Source organism: Rutidosis leptorrhynchoides, chromosome 9 (genome assembly GCF_046630445.1).
Source record: "Rutidosis leptorrhynchoides isolate AG116_Rl617_1_P2 chromosome 9, CSIRO_AGI_Rlap_v1, whole genome shotgun sequence".
Classification (NCBI taxonomy): domain Eukaryota; kingdom Viridiplantae; phylum Streptophyta; class Magnoliopsida; order Asterales; family Asteraceae; genus Rutidosis; species Rutidosis leptorrhynchoides.
The window spans coordinates 57,850,285-57,865,148 of NC_092341.1; positions in this window are offsets into that span (position 1 = coordinate 57,850,285).

Below are 14,864 nucleotides of genomic sequence, written 5' to 3' on the forward strand. Positions count from 1 at the left end.
GTAAATGACTGTTGAATCAGCTTCGGCGAATGTACAATGTAACTTATTAAGATGAAATCTAATTATTCCTCGGGTATTACCTACCCGTTAAAAAAAAATTTCACCATTAATATTTTGTACAAAAGAACTTTTAATTACAATCTTTATGAAAACATATATACATATATATTTTCTTCAGATGAAATCATGAATTTAATGAGTTAATATGATATTAATCTCTTTTGCTTTTCGGTTTGAGCTAGAATAAGAAATCTCTAAAACTTTTTGAAACCACATATTCTTCGCAGAATATCAATGAAGTTATGGATCAATACTTAATCGTTCATTATTGTTGGTACTCCTTGGTATCTATGGTGCGTATGATGTTGATGTTTGTGGGACAGATTATGATGTCGAGACGTGTGATGCGGATGTTGTTTGTTAGTGGTGATGATGGTATTGTTGATGTTATTGATGCTGGTGCTGATTATGCTGCTGGTGCTGCTGCTGGTGTTTGCAACCTTCGCACCATGTTCTCCAAAGCTGTCACGCGAGCGCGAAGTTCGTTAACTTCTGCTAGTACACCAGGATGATTGGCGGTTGGAGCGAGCGAATGAACAAGATTTGTAATATGGGATAGTATATAATCGTGACGAGATACTCTAGAAATGAGAGAGAAAATGGTGTTTCGAATAGGTTCGCCGGTAAGTGCTTCAGGTTCATCGCCAAGAGGGAAATTTGGTGGATGGAATGGATCACCTTCTTCTTGTCTCCAGTGATTTAGTATATTACGAACCCATCCCCAATTCATCCAGAATAGATGATGGGAAATTGGTTGATCCATTCCGGTGACGCTGCTTTCGGAGCCCGAATGGAAATCCATATCGGCATAACTGTCGGAATCTGAAGAATTCGAACTAGATGCGGAATCCATCTTGTATAATGGGAAAAATGAATTTTTGGTATGGAATAGATTATAGGAGTTAGATTTGGTACTCTTCAATACATAATTTACATATGTATATATAATATCTAAATCCCGTAAATTACGGAGAATCTTTGAAAAGGTATCAGTCAAAGTTCGCAATAACAGATATGCTAAGATAAGAATTCGTCTATACACTAGCAATGCAGTAAATGCAGTAAAACGTGTCTAGACTTATGAATGATAAGCAGGTAATTTCCTAAGGATGATAAGCAGATGATTTCCGACTAAAAATGATAAGCAAAACTTTTGACATGTAGACACGGTCGAAGTCCAGACTCATTAATGCATCCTAACAACTACTAGTTAGACACACTAATACAAGACCTGGTTCGCTACGACCACCGCTCTGATACCAACTGAAAGGACCCATCCTAATCCACCTGGACGAAGTCATCAACATTTGGTCCCATTGCAATGATCGGCTCCAAGTAATGTCCTTATATTGAGCAAATGCACAGCGGAAGACTTAATTCATACCTGAGAATAAACATGCTTTAAAGTGTCAACCAAAAGGTTGGTGAGTTCATAGGTTTATCATAACAATCATTTCAATATGTTAATAGACCACAAGATTTCATAATCATAAACATAATACACTCGCAAGTGTATGTAAAGCATTCTAAGTGGTTGAGCACTTGGTAACCATACTTAACATTTAATCAACGTCGCATATTCCCTTTATTATGAAATCTCACTACACCGTACCAAGTGTAGTCACCAAAATGAAGTACTGTGCAACCGTTGAATACTGGTCGTCCAGTCCGGTTGGGATTGTCAGGCCCGATAGATCTATCAACAGGCTTCGCGTTTACAATACCCATGTAAATAGTAGTTACCAAGCTACAGGGAAATATGCCAGTGGTACAACTCAACGTAGAATATATTTTTAAGTACTTGTGTCTATTTTGTAAACATTTATAAAAGCAGCGCATGTATTCTCAGCCTAAAAATATATATTGCAAAAGCAATTAAAAAAGGGAGCAAATGAAACTCACTTTTGCCTTGAAGGTATTTAATTCGACTTGGTCTCCGATAGATATCACGAACCTAACAATATATATAATATATCAACATATTTTCTTTTTAAGTAATCGTTACATATATATATATATACTTTTAATACTTTTAATATTTTCTTAGTCCGTAGTTAGCAGTCCGATGTTAGTGGTCCACAATTAGTTGCTTAAATAAAATAAATAAAGACCCCATCGTATTCATATTGATCAGAATTAATCTCGACCCATGGTACCATGTTGTCAAATGACGTGTTGCGTACATAAAGTACCGTGTTGTCAAATGACGTGTTGCGTACAATCATGAGGTCTTATGATTAATCTTCTCGTGTTGTTTACGGGTGGTCCTGAAATATATAAAATCAAATCATAAGTAATTATATATAAAATATCATATTAATTAGAAAAGATATGATTAATTTACTTTTTCTCCAAATATTTTCGTAGCTAAACTAGCTTCGGATACCCAATCTTGTTTTAGTCGTAGTTTCTTCATTACAACTCCGTTTTTATTGGTTCAACTTGCCACTTCCTTGGATCGAGTCAAATTTTAAGAATATGAACTTAAAATACCTTAGTTTGTATTCGAAATCATAGGTTATAGGTCAAACTTTGGTGAAACTTATGAAAGTGATCATTTTCCATCATAAAAACAACATTTAATGATCATTTTTCTAAAAATACTTACACTTTGAGTTAAACCATAAAATTTTTATGTGTTAACATATTCATAAGAAATATCATTTTTCCAGAAAATGAACTTCCAATTCAAAGTTCAAGATGGTTTTTAATTATCCAACCCAAAACAGCCCCCGGTTGCACTCCGACGACGTAGATTCAGTTTTTAAGATGTTCTTTGTAAAACCAAGTTATAACTTGTTAGGATAGCATATCATTATGATATATTACAGGTCTTGAAGTGTTTTAAAAGTCAAGTTAGAAGGATCTATTTAGTTTGCGAACAAGTTTGAAATCATTCAAACTATGTTCTTGTTGTTAAAATTTTATACCACAAAATAAGATAGCTATATGAATATGAATTGAATAAGATTATGAACAAGGTTACTACCTCAAGTTACTTGGACAAAGTTACTGCAAAAGATAAGAAATAATCTTGTAATCAAAGAGTGGTGGAGTTAGATCAAAAGGTTGGAAGTAAACTTCTTCAAATGGGTGGTTATTTTGATATGTTCTTGAAAGAGTTTTCTTATGGTGTTTAAGGCTTATAATTGAAGCTAAATGATGGGGAAAATGCTTGGATATGATCAAGTATGAAGTTAGGAGTATTTTGAGAGAGAAATGAGGGTGTAGGTATGAGAAAATGGAGTGAAGAAATGGTGTTCATTTATAAAAACGTTTTTAGTTTATAAAGAAAGAAAAGGATTCCTAATTTTGTTTTCTTACTAATAATTCATACTACTTGAAAAATCCTAGTTACCTCATATCTAGGGCAGTAATAATGTTGATTAGGATGTTGATTTGATGTGTATATACCAATAGTAAATACGTATAGAAGCTGGGTATGATACGGGTACATATACCCTAGATATACGTATAGAAATCTTGAGGAAACGGAACGAGAATTTAAATATAGCTATCTTTTGTGAATATACTTATATTGTTTTATGTATTTAAGTCCTTAAAAAGTGATTAAATACATTATATATACGATACATGTATAACCATTATAAATTATAAGTATATATATCAAAGAATGTTACGTATAGTTATCGTTTTGAAAACTTAAATTAGTAGTTTCAAAATATACTTATAACTCATTGTCATTAGTACACAATGAGATGTTAAACCATCCTTAGATCATGTTAAATATATATAAATACATATATATACACAAACGTATAATTATCATATGTTATATAGTTCGTGATATCATCGGTCATATTGGACGGTCAAACGTTGTGTAAAACTCTTTTCAAAAACACAAGTCTCAACAATTTGGATTGCTTATCATGTTGGTATGATTTGGATTTCGTCCAACGGAATAGTGAGATCTTCTTTAGCAAAACATTTATTCAAATTCAAGACGTGGAAAGTGTTATGTACAGCCGCGAGTTGTTGAGGTAGCTGCAGTTGGTAAGCTACTGGTCTGACACGATCTATAATCTTGAATGGTCCAATGTACCTTGGATTTAGTTTCCCCCGTTTACCAAATCGAACAACGCCTTTCCAAGGTGAAACCTTAAGCATGACCATTTCTCCAATTTCAAACTCTATATCTTTTCTTTTCCTGTCCGCGTAGCTCTTTTGTCGACTCTGGGCGGTTTTCAATCGTTGTTGAATTTGGATGATTTTCTCGATAGTTTCTTGTATTATCTCCGGACCCGTAATCTGTCTATCTCCCACTTCATTCCAACAAATCGGAGACCTTCACTTTCTACCATAAAGTGCCTCAAACGGTGCCATCTCAATACTAGAATGATAACTGTTATTGTAGGAAAATTCTGCTAACGGTAGGTGTCGATCCCAACTGTTTCTGAAATCAATAACACATGCTCGTAGCATGTCTTCAAGCGTTTGTATCGTCCTTTTGCTCTGCCCATCAGTTTGTGGATGATAGGCAGTACTCATGTCTAGACGAGTCCCCAATGCTTGTTGCAACGTCTACCAGAACCTTGAAACAAATCTACCATCCCTATCAGAGATAATAGAGACGGGTATTCCATGTCTAGAGACAACCTCCTTCAAATACAATCGCGCCAACTTCTCCATTTTGTCATCTTCTCACATTGGCAGGAAGTGTGCTGACTTGGTGAGACGATCAACTATTACCCAAATAGTATCATAACCACTTGCAGTCCTTGGCAATTTAGTAACGAAACCCATGGTAATGTTTTCCCATTTCCATTCCGGGATTTCAGGTTGTTGTAGTAGACCTGATGGTTTCTGATGTTCAGCTTTGACCTTAGCACACGTCAAACATTCTCCTACATATTTAGCAATATCGGCTTTCATACCCGGCCACCAAAAGTGTTTCTTGAGATCTTTATACATCTTCCCCGCTCCGGGATGTATTGAATATCAGGTTTTATGTGCTTCCTTAAGTACCAGTTCTCTCACATCTCCAAACCTTGGTACCCAAATTCTATCATCCCTATATCGGGTTCCGTCTTCCCGAATATTAAGATGTTTCTCTGATCCTTTGGGTATCTCATTCTTCAACTTTCCTTCTTTTACAACCCCCTGTTGCGCCTCCTTTATTTGAGTAGTAAGGTTAGTACGAATAATTATATTCATAGCTTTTACCTGTATAGGTTCTCTGTCCTTTCTACTCAAAGCGTCAGCTACCACATTCGCCTTCCCCGGGTGGTATCGAATCTCAAAATTATAATCATTCAACAGTTCAATCCACCTGCGTTGTCTCATATTCAGTTGCTTCTGATTAAATATATGTTGGAGACTTTTGTGGTCGGTATATATACTACTTTTGACATCATATAAATAATGCATCCAAGTCTTTAATGCAAAAAACAACAGCACCCAATTCCAAATCGTGAGTCATATAATTTTGCTCGTGAATCTTCAATTGTCTAGACGCATAAGCAATCACCTTCGTTCGTTGCATTAATACACAACCGAGACCTTGCTTTGATGCGTCACAATAAATCACAAAATCATCATTCCCTTCAGGCAATGACAATATAGGTGCCGTAGTTAGCTTTTTCTTCAATAACTAAAACGCCTTCTCTTGTTCATCATTCCATTCAAATTTCTTCCCTTTATGCGTTAATGCAGTCAAGGATTTTGCTATTTTGGAGAAATCTTGGATGAATCTTCTGTAGTAACCAGCCAATCCTAAAAATTGACGTATATGCTTCAGAGTTTTTGGGGTTTCCCACTTTTCAACGGTTTCAATCTTTACCGAGTCCACCTGGATACCTTCTTTGTTCACTATGTGACCGAGGAATTGAACTTCTTCCAACCAAAATGCACACTTTGAAAACTTAGCGTACAGTTTTTCTTTCCTCAATACTTCTAGCACTTTTCTTAAATGTTCTTCGTGCTCTTGATCATTCTTTGAGTAAATAAGTATGTCATCGATGAAAACAATGACAAACTTGTCAAGATATGGCCCACACACTCGGTTCATAAGGTCCATGAACACAGCTGGTGCGTTAGTCAATCCAAACAGCATAACCATAAACTCGTAATGACCATAACGCGTCCTAAAAGTAGTTTTTGGAATATCATCCTCCTTTACTCGCATTTGATGATATCCAGAACGTAAATCGATTTTCGAATAAACCGATGAGCCTTGTAGTTGATCAAATAAGTCGTCAATTCTCGGCAGTGGATAACGGTTTTTGATGGTAAGTTTATTCAACTCTCTGTAGTCAATACACAACCTAAATGTACCATCCTTCTTCTTGACAAACAAAATAGGAGCTCTCCATGGTGATGTGCTTGGTCGAATGAAACCACATTCTAATAGTTCTTTCAGTTGGCTTTGCAGTTCTTTCATCTCGCTGGGTGCGAGTTTGTAAGCAGCACGAGCTATTGGTGCAGCTCCTGGTACAAGATCTATTTGAAATTCAACAGATCGATGTGGAGGTAGTCCCGGTAATTCTTTCGGAAATACATCGGGAAATTCTTTTGCGACGGGAACATCATTGATGCTCTTTTCTTCAGTTTGTACTTTCTCGACGTGTGCTAGGACATCATAGAAACCTTTTCTTATTAGTTTTTGTGCCTTCAAATTACTAATAAGATGTAGCTTCGTGTTGCCCTTTTCTCCATACACCATTAAGGGTTCTCCTTCTTCTCGTACAATGCGAATTGCATTTTTGTAACATACGATCTCTGCTTTTATCTCCTTCAGCCAGTCCATGCCAACTATTACATCAACACTCCCTAACTCTACTGGTATCAAATCAATCTTAAATATTTCGCTACCCAGTTTAATTTCTCAATTCCGGCATATATAATTTGCTGAAATTAATTTACCGTTTGCTAATTCGAGTAAAAATTTACTATCCAACGGCGTCAATGGACAACTTAATTTAGCACAAAAATCTCTACTCATATAGCTTCTATCCGCACCCGAATCAAATAAAACCTAAGCAGATTTATTGTCAATAAGAAACGTGCCCGTAACAAGTTCCGGGTCTTCATGTGCCTCTGCCGCATTAATATTGAAAACTCTTCCGCGGCCTTGTCCATTCGTGTTCTCCTGGTTCAGGCAATTTCTAATAATGTGGCCCAGTTTTCCACATTTATAACAAACTACATTGGCATAACTTGCTCCGACATTACTTGCTCCACCATTACTCGTTCCGACACCATTTTTTCCTTTCGTTCTATTAACCCCTGGTCCGTAGACCTCACACTTCGCCGCGCTATGACCATTTATTTTACACTTGTTGCAAAATTTGGTGCAGAACCTCGAGTGATACTTTTCACACCTTTGGCATAGCTGCTTCTGATTGTTGTTGTTGTTGCGATTGTTATTGTTGTTGGGATGATTGTTGTAGTTGTTGTTGTTGTTGTTGTTGTTGTTGTTGTTGTTGTTGTTGTTGTTGTTGTGCCGTTTGTTGTAGTTGCGATTGATGTTGCGATTGTTGGGATAGTTGTTGTTGTATTGGTGACTCTTATCACCGTTTTCCTCCCACTTTCTTTTGACTAGCTTCACGTTGGCCTCTTCGGCCGCCTGTTCTTTAATTCTTCCCTCAATCTAGTTCACTAGTTTGTAAGCCATTCTACATGCCTTTTGTATGGAGGTAGGCTCGTGTGAACTTATATCTTCTTGGATTCTCTCTGGTAACCCTTTCACAAACGCGTCGATCTTTTCTTCCTCATCTTCGAATGCTCTCGGACACAATAGGCACAATTCTGTGAATCGTCTTTCATACGAAGTAATATCGAATCCCTGTGTTGGTAACCCTCTAAGTTCTGACTTGAGCTTATTGACCTCGGTTCTGGGACGATACTTCTCGTTCATCAAGTGCTAGAATGCTGACCACGGTAGCGCGTAAGCAGCATCTTGTCCCACTTGCTCTAGATAGGTATTCCACCATGTTAACGCAATACCTGTGAAGGTATGCGTAGCGTACTTCACTTTGTCTCCTTCAGCACACTTACTTATGGCAAACACCAATTCAACTTTCTCGGTCCACCGTTTCAATCCGATTGGTCCTTCGGTCCCATCGAATTCTGAATGTTTGCAGGCAGTGAATTCCTTGTAGGAGCATCCTACATGATTTCTTGCGCCGTTAGCTGTATTGCTAGATTCAGAGTTATTGTTGGTATGTAGCGCGGCCTGTACTGCGGCTATGTTTGAAGCAAGAAAGGCACGAAATTCCTCTTCGCTCATATTCAAGGTGTGTCGAGTAGTCGGTGCCATTTCCTTCAAAATAGTCAAATGAAACAAGTTAATCATACAGAATATTAAGAGTAGTCAATAGTATCTCGTAGCATAATATGAACTCATTTATAAAAGCTTTTTCTTCATATTAGCGTTTTATAAGTTTAAATTCGGGTACTACCTACCCGTTAAGTTCATACTTAGTAGCTAATATACAATTCAACTACTACAATTTCATATGAAAAACTGATTATAATAATATATCACATACAAATATTCTTCAAACTTACAACTTCGCTATATTACATATAACATGAAATATAGTACACTGTGATACATGATAGTTTTGAAGATAAATCTAGTTAATACGCAAGTTGTTCAGCAAAGGAAATAAAGACACGTAATTCATAAGTCCAGAAACAAGTCATGCATTCTGGTTTTACTAAGACAACTTCCCATCCTTGGTCTTATGGAAAATAACCGTTATGACCATTGGCTAGGCAGCATGTTGTAATGTCGTCAAAAGGACGAGGGTTTCGTAATGTCCAACAGCCCCGTAATAATCTAAAAACCTTGTTTCTCACCCCAACTACTGAATCCGTCACTTGTGGGAAAGTTTTATTTAAAAGCTGCAATCCGATGTTCTTTTTTTCACTTTGGTAAGAAGCGAACAACACTAACCCGTAAGCATAACATGCTTCTTTATGTTGCATATTAGAAGCTCTTTCTAATTCACGAAATCCTATGTTGGGATATGTTGAGTCAAAATAGGTTCTTAACCCGTAGTGTAAAATTGAATTTGGGTTCTCCGCATTTAACGCTTTAAAGAAAACACGGCGTAACTTAAAGTCTCCCCAATGTGATATACCCCACCTATCAAAGGAAAGCCTTTTATAAACTAAGGAATTTCTGGAAAGTCTTTCAAATGTTTGACAAGTTAATTTCTCCATAACTAAATGTGCTGATGAATTCTGACCGACTCTAGACAAGATTTCCTCAATCATATCCTCTGGTAGGTCTTCTAAAATATTCGGTTGTCTACCCTTAACATCCATTTTGTTTTTATACTGTAAAATAGATGAGGATTAGATTCGTAATAACAAACAATACAAGCAATTTTTACATAGAACATAAAAGTACAAGCACACTACAATACATTTATTACACAACATGCTCACACCCCTCTAATCTGAATCACTGGTTTCTTCTTCTTCTTCAGCCTTGGTTCTTTTTCCTAATTTTCTAGGGATATATGATGTTCCTGTAATACGAGCCGTCGTTTTCCACATTAGTTTAGAAAAACCTGGTGGTTTAGAGGTTCTCGGGTTATTGTCACGATATTGAAAATACTGGTGTTGACGGTACATATAAAGTTCATCGGGGTCGGAATCAGATTTCTCTATTTTGATGCCTTTTCCCTTATTATTTTCTTTTGCCTCATTAAATTGGGTCGGGGTAATTTCTATAACATCATCGGAATCCTCATCAGGATCCGATTCATCGAAAAATTGGTAATTTTCTCAATATTTTGCTTCCTTAGCGGAAACACCATTGACCATTATTAACTTTGGTCCATTGGTTGAGAATTTTCTTTTATTTGACCGGTTTTCTGTGGTTCCTACTATTCCCCCCTCCGGAACCTCTTCTTCTTCTTCCGGTTCCTCTTCTTCCAGTTCGTCTTCTTCCAGTTCCTCTTCTTCCGGTTCCGTTTCCTCTTCTTCCGGTTCTTCGGGAACTTGTGAATCTTGCCAATATATATTCGACTCTTCGTTATTATTAGGTGAGTCAATGGGATTTGTGCTAGAGGTAGACATCTATCACACAATATCAAACATGTTAAGAGATTAATATATCACATAATATTTACATGTTAATAATATATAGTTTCCAACAAAAATGTTAAGCAATCATTTTTAAATAAAATACGGTCGAAGTCCAGACTCACTAATGCATCCTAACAAACTCGATCAGACACACTAAGGCAAATTTTTTGGTTCTCTAAGACCAACGCTCGGATACCAACTGAAATGTCCCGTTCATATTGATTATAAACGTTCCATATTAATTGATTTCGTTGCGAGATTTTGACCTCTATATGAGACGTTTTTCAAAGACTGCATTCATTTTTAAAACAACCATAACCTTTATTTTTATCAATAAAGGTTTTAAAAGCATTACGTAGATTATCAAATAATGATAATCTAAAATATAATGTTTACACATGACCATTACATAATGGTTTACAATAGAAATATATTACATAGACATATGTTTCTTGAATGCAGTTTTTACACAATATCATACAAACATGGACTCCAAATCTTGTCCTTATTTTAGTATGCAACAGCGGAAGCTCTTAGTATTCATCTGAGAATAAACATGCTTTAAACGTCAATAAAAATGTTGGTGAGTTATAGGTTTAGCCTATATATATCAAATCGTAACAATAGACCACAAGATTTCATATTTCAATACACATCCCATACATAGAGATAAAAATCATTCATATGGTGAACACCTGGTAACCGACATTAACAAGATGCATATATAAGAATATCCCCATCATTCCCGGACATCCTTCAGATATGATATAAATTTTGAAGTACTAAAGCATCCGGCACTTTGGATGGGGTTTGTTAGGCCCAATAATCTATCTTTAGGATTCGCGTCAATTAGGGTGTCTGTTCCCTAATTCTTAGATTACCAGACTTAATAAAAAGGGGCATATTCGATTTCGATAATTCAACCATAGAATGTAGTTTCACGTACTTGGGTCTATTTTGTAAATCATTTATAAAACCTGCATGTATTCTCATCCCAAAAATATTAGAGTTTAAAAGTGGGACTATAACTCACTTTCACAGATATTTCCTTCCTCGAAAATAAGACTTGGCCACGGATCGATTCACGAACCTATACAAATATGTACATATATATCAAAGTATGATCAAAATATAATTACAACCATTTTTATTATGTTTTAAAGATTTGAGTGTATTAAGTCAGCTGTCCTCGTTAATAACCTACAACTAGTTGTCCACAGTTAGATGTACAGAAATAAATCGATATATATTATCTTGAATCAATCCACGACCTAGTGTATACACGTCTCAGGGTAGATCACAACTCAAAGTATATATATATTTTTGGAATCAACCTTAACCCTGTATAGCTAACTCCAACATTACTGCATATAGAGTGTCTATGGTTGTTCCACATAATATATATACATGGGTCGATATGATATGTCAAAACATTTTCATACGTTTCTATGGTATCCCAAGATTACATAATATATTAGAATACATGTATAATATAATATAAGTTAGCTAGGATATGATTTGTATAGATTTGTTAAACATTTCCCGTAGCTAAAAAGATCAAAAATATCCAATATTGTTTTACCCATAACTTCTTCATTTTAAATCCGTTTTGAGTGATTCAAATTGCTATGGTTTCATATTGAACTCTAATTTAAGAATCCAAACAGAAAAAGTATAGGTTTATAGTCGGAAATTTAAGTTACATTTCAATTACTAAAGAGGTAGTCATTTCCGTCGAAAGAACGACATCTTGATGACCATTTTGAAAAACATACTTTCACTTTGAGTTTAACCAAGATTTTTGGATATAGTTTCATGTTCATATGAAAAATCATTTACCCAGAAGAACAACTTTTAAATCAAAGTTTATCATAGTTTTTAATTATCCAAACCAAAACAGCCCCCGGTTTCACTACGACGGCGTATATCCGATTTTATGGTGTTCATCGTGTTTCCAGGTTTTAAATCATTAAGTTAGCATATCATATAGATATAGAACATGTGTTTAGTTGATTTTAAAAGTCAAGTTAGAAGGATTAACTTTTGTTTGTGAACAAGTTTAGAATTAACTAAACTATGTTCTAGTGATTACAAGTTTAAACCTTCGAATAAGATAGCTTTATATGTATGAATCGAATGATGTTATGAACATCATTACTACCTCAAGTTTTCTGGATAAAACTACTGGAAATGAGGAAAATGGATCTAGCTTCAAAGAATCCTTGGATGGCTTGAAAGTTCTTGAAGCAGAATCATGACACGAAAACAGTTCAAGTAAGATTTTCACTCAAAATAAGATTGTTATAGTTGTAGAAATTGAATCAAAATTTGAATATAAATATTACCTTGAATTAGAAAGATAACCTACTGTAAATAACAAAGGTTCCTTGATCTTAGATGATTACTTGAAATGGATTAGAAAGCTTGGAAGTAGACTTGCAAACTTGGAAGTATTCTTGATTTTTATGAAACTATACTTATGGAATTTATGAAGAACACTTAGAATTTTAAGATGGAACTTGAGAGAGATCAATTAGATGAAGAAAATTGAAGAATGAAAGTGTTTGTAGGTGTTTTTGGTCGTTGGTATATGGATTAGATATAAAGGATATGTAATTTTGTTTTCATGTAAATAAGTCATGAATGATTACTAATATTTTTGTAATTTTATGAGATATTTCATGCTAGTTTCCAAATGATAATTCCCAAATATGTTAGGTGACTCACATGGGCTACTAAGAGCTGATCATTGGAGTGTATATACCAATAGTACATACATCTAAAAGCTGTGTATTGTACGAGTACGAATACGGGTGCATACGAGTAGAATTGTTGATGAAACTGAACGAGGATGTAATTGTAAGCATTTTTGTTAAGTAGAAGTACTTTGATATGTGTCTTTAAGTCTTTCAAAAGTGTAAGAATACATATCAAAACACAACATGTATATACATTCTAATGGAGTCATTAAGTCTTCGTTAGTCGTTACATGTAAGTGTTGTTTTGAAACCTTTAAGTTAACGATCTCAATTAATGTTGTTAACCCAATGTTTATTATATCAAATGAGATGTTAAATTATTATGTTATCATGATATTATGATGTATGAATATCTCTTAATATGATATATACATTAAAATATCGTTACAATGATAATCGTTACATATAAGTCTCGTTTCGTAATTCTTGAGTTAGTAGTCTTGTTTTTACATATGTAGTTCATTGTTAACACACTTAATTATATATTTAAATATCATTTTATCATATTAAATATAGTGTATCAATATCTTAATATGATACATATGTATTTAGTAGACGTTATCATAACGATAATCGTTATATATATCATTTCGAGTTTCTTAACTTAGTAATCTCATTTCTTATGTATATCACACATTGTTAATATACTTAGTGAGATACTTACTCATCATAATCTCATTTCAACCATATATATATGTCTATATATACCACAACATGTATTTTTTACAAATTTGTAACGTTCGTGAATCGCCGGTCAACTTGGGTGATCAATTGTCTACATGAAACTTATTTCATTTAATCAAGTCTTAACAAGTTTGATTGCTTAACACGTTGGAAACATTTAGTCATGTAAATATCAATCTCAATTAATATATATAAACATGGAAAAGTTCGGGTCACTACAATAATAGACCACAAGATTTCATATTTCAATATACATCCCATACATAGAGATAAAAATCATTCATATGGTGAACACCTTGTTACCGACATTAACAAGATGCATATATAATATCCCCATCATTCCGGGACACCTATTGGACATGATAATTTCGAAGTACTAAAGCATTCCAAATTCCAGAATGGGGCTTGTTGGGCCCAATAGATCTATCTTTAGGATTCGCGTTAATTTGGGGGTATGTTCCCAAATTCTTAGGCTACCAAGCTAAAAAGGGGCATATTCGATTTCGATCATTCAACCATAAAATGTAGTTTCACGTACTTGTGTCTATTTTGTGAAACATTTATAAAACTGCATGTATTCTCATCCCAAAAATATTAGATTTTAAAAGTGGGACTATAACTCACTTTCACAGATTTTTACTTCGTCGGGAAGTAAGACTTGGCCACTGGTCGATTCACTAACCTATAACAAATATGTACATATATATCAAAGTATATTCAAAATATATTTACAACATTTTTTATTACGTTGATGATTTGAGTTTATTAAGTCAGCTGTCCTCGTTAGTAACCTACAACTAGTTGTCCATAGTTAGATGTACAGAAATAAATTGATATATATTATCTTGAATCAATCCACGACCCAGTGTATACACGTCTCAGGCTAGATCACAACTCAAAGTATATATATTTTTGGAATCAACCTCAACCCTGTATAGCTAACTCAAATATTACTGCATATAGAGTGTCTATGGTTGTTCCAAATAATATATATACATGGGTCGATATGATATGTCAAAACATTTGCAAACATGTCTATGGTATCCCAAGATTACATAATATATTAGAATACATGTATAATACAATATGAATTAGCTAGGATATGATTAATATAGATTTGTTACCAATTTTCGCGTAGCTGCAACAAGCAAAATTATCCAATCTTGTTTTACCCATAACTTTTTCGTTTTAAATCCGTTTTGAGTGATTCAAGTTGATATGGTTTCATATTAAACTTAAGTTTATGAATCTAAACAGAAACATTATAAGTTTATAGTCAGAAATATAGGTTACAAGTCG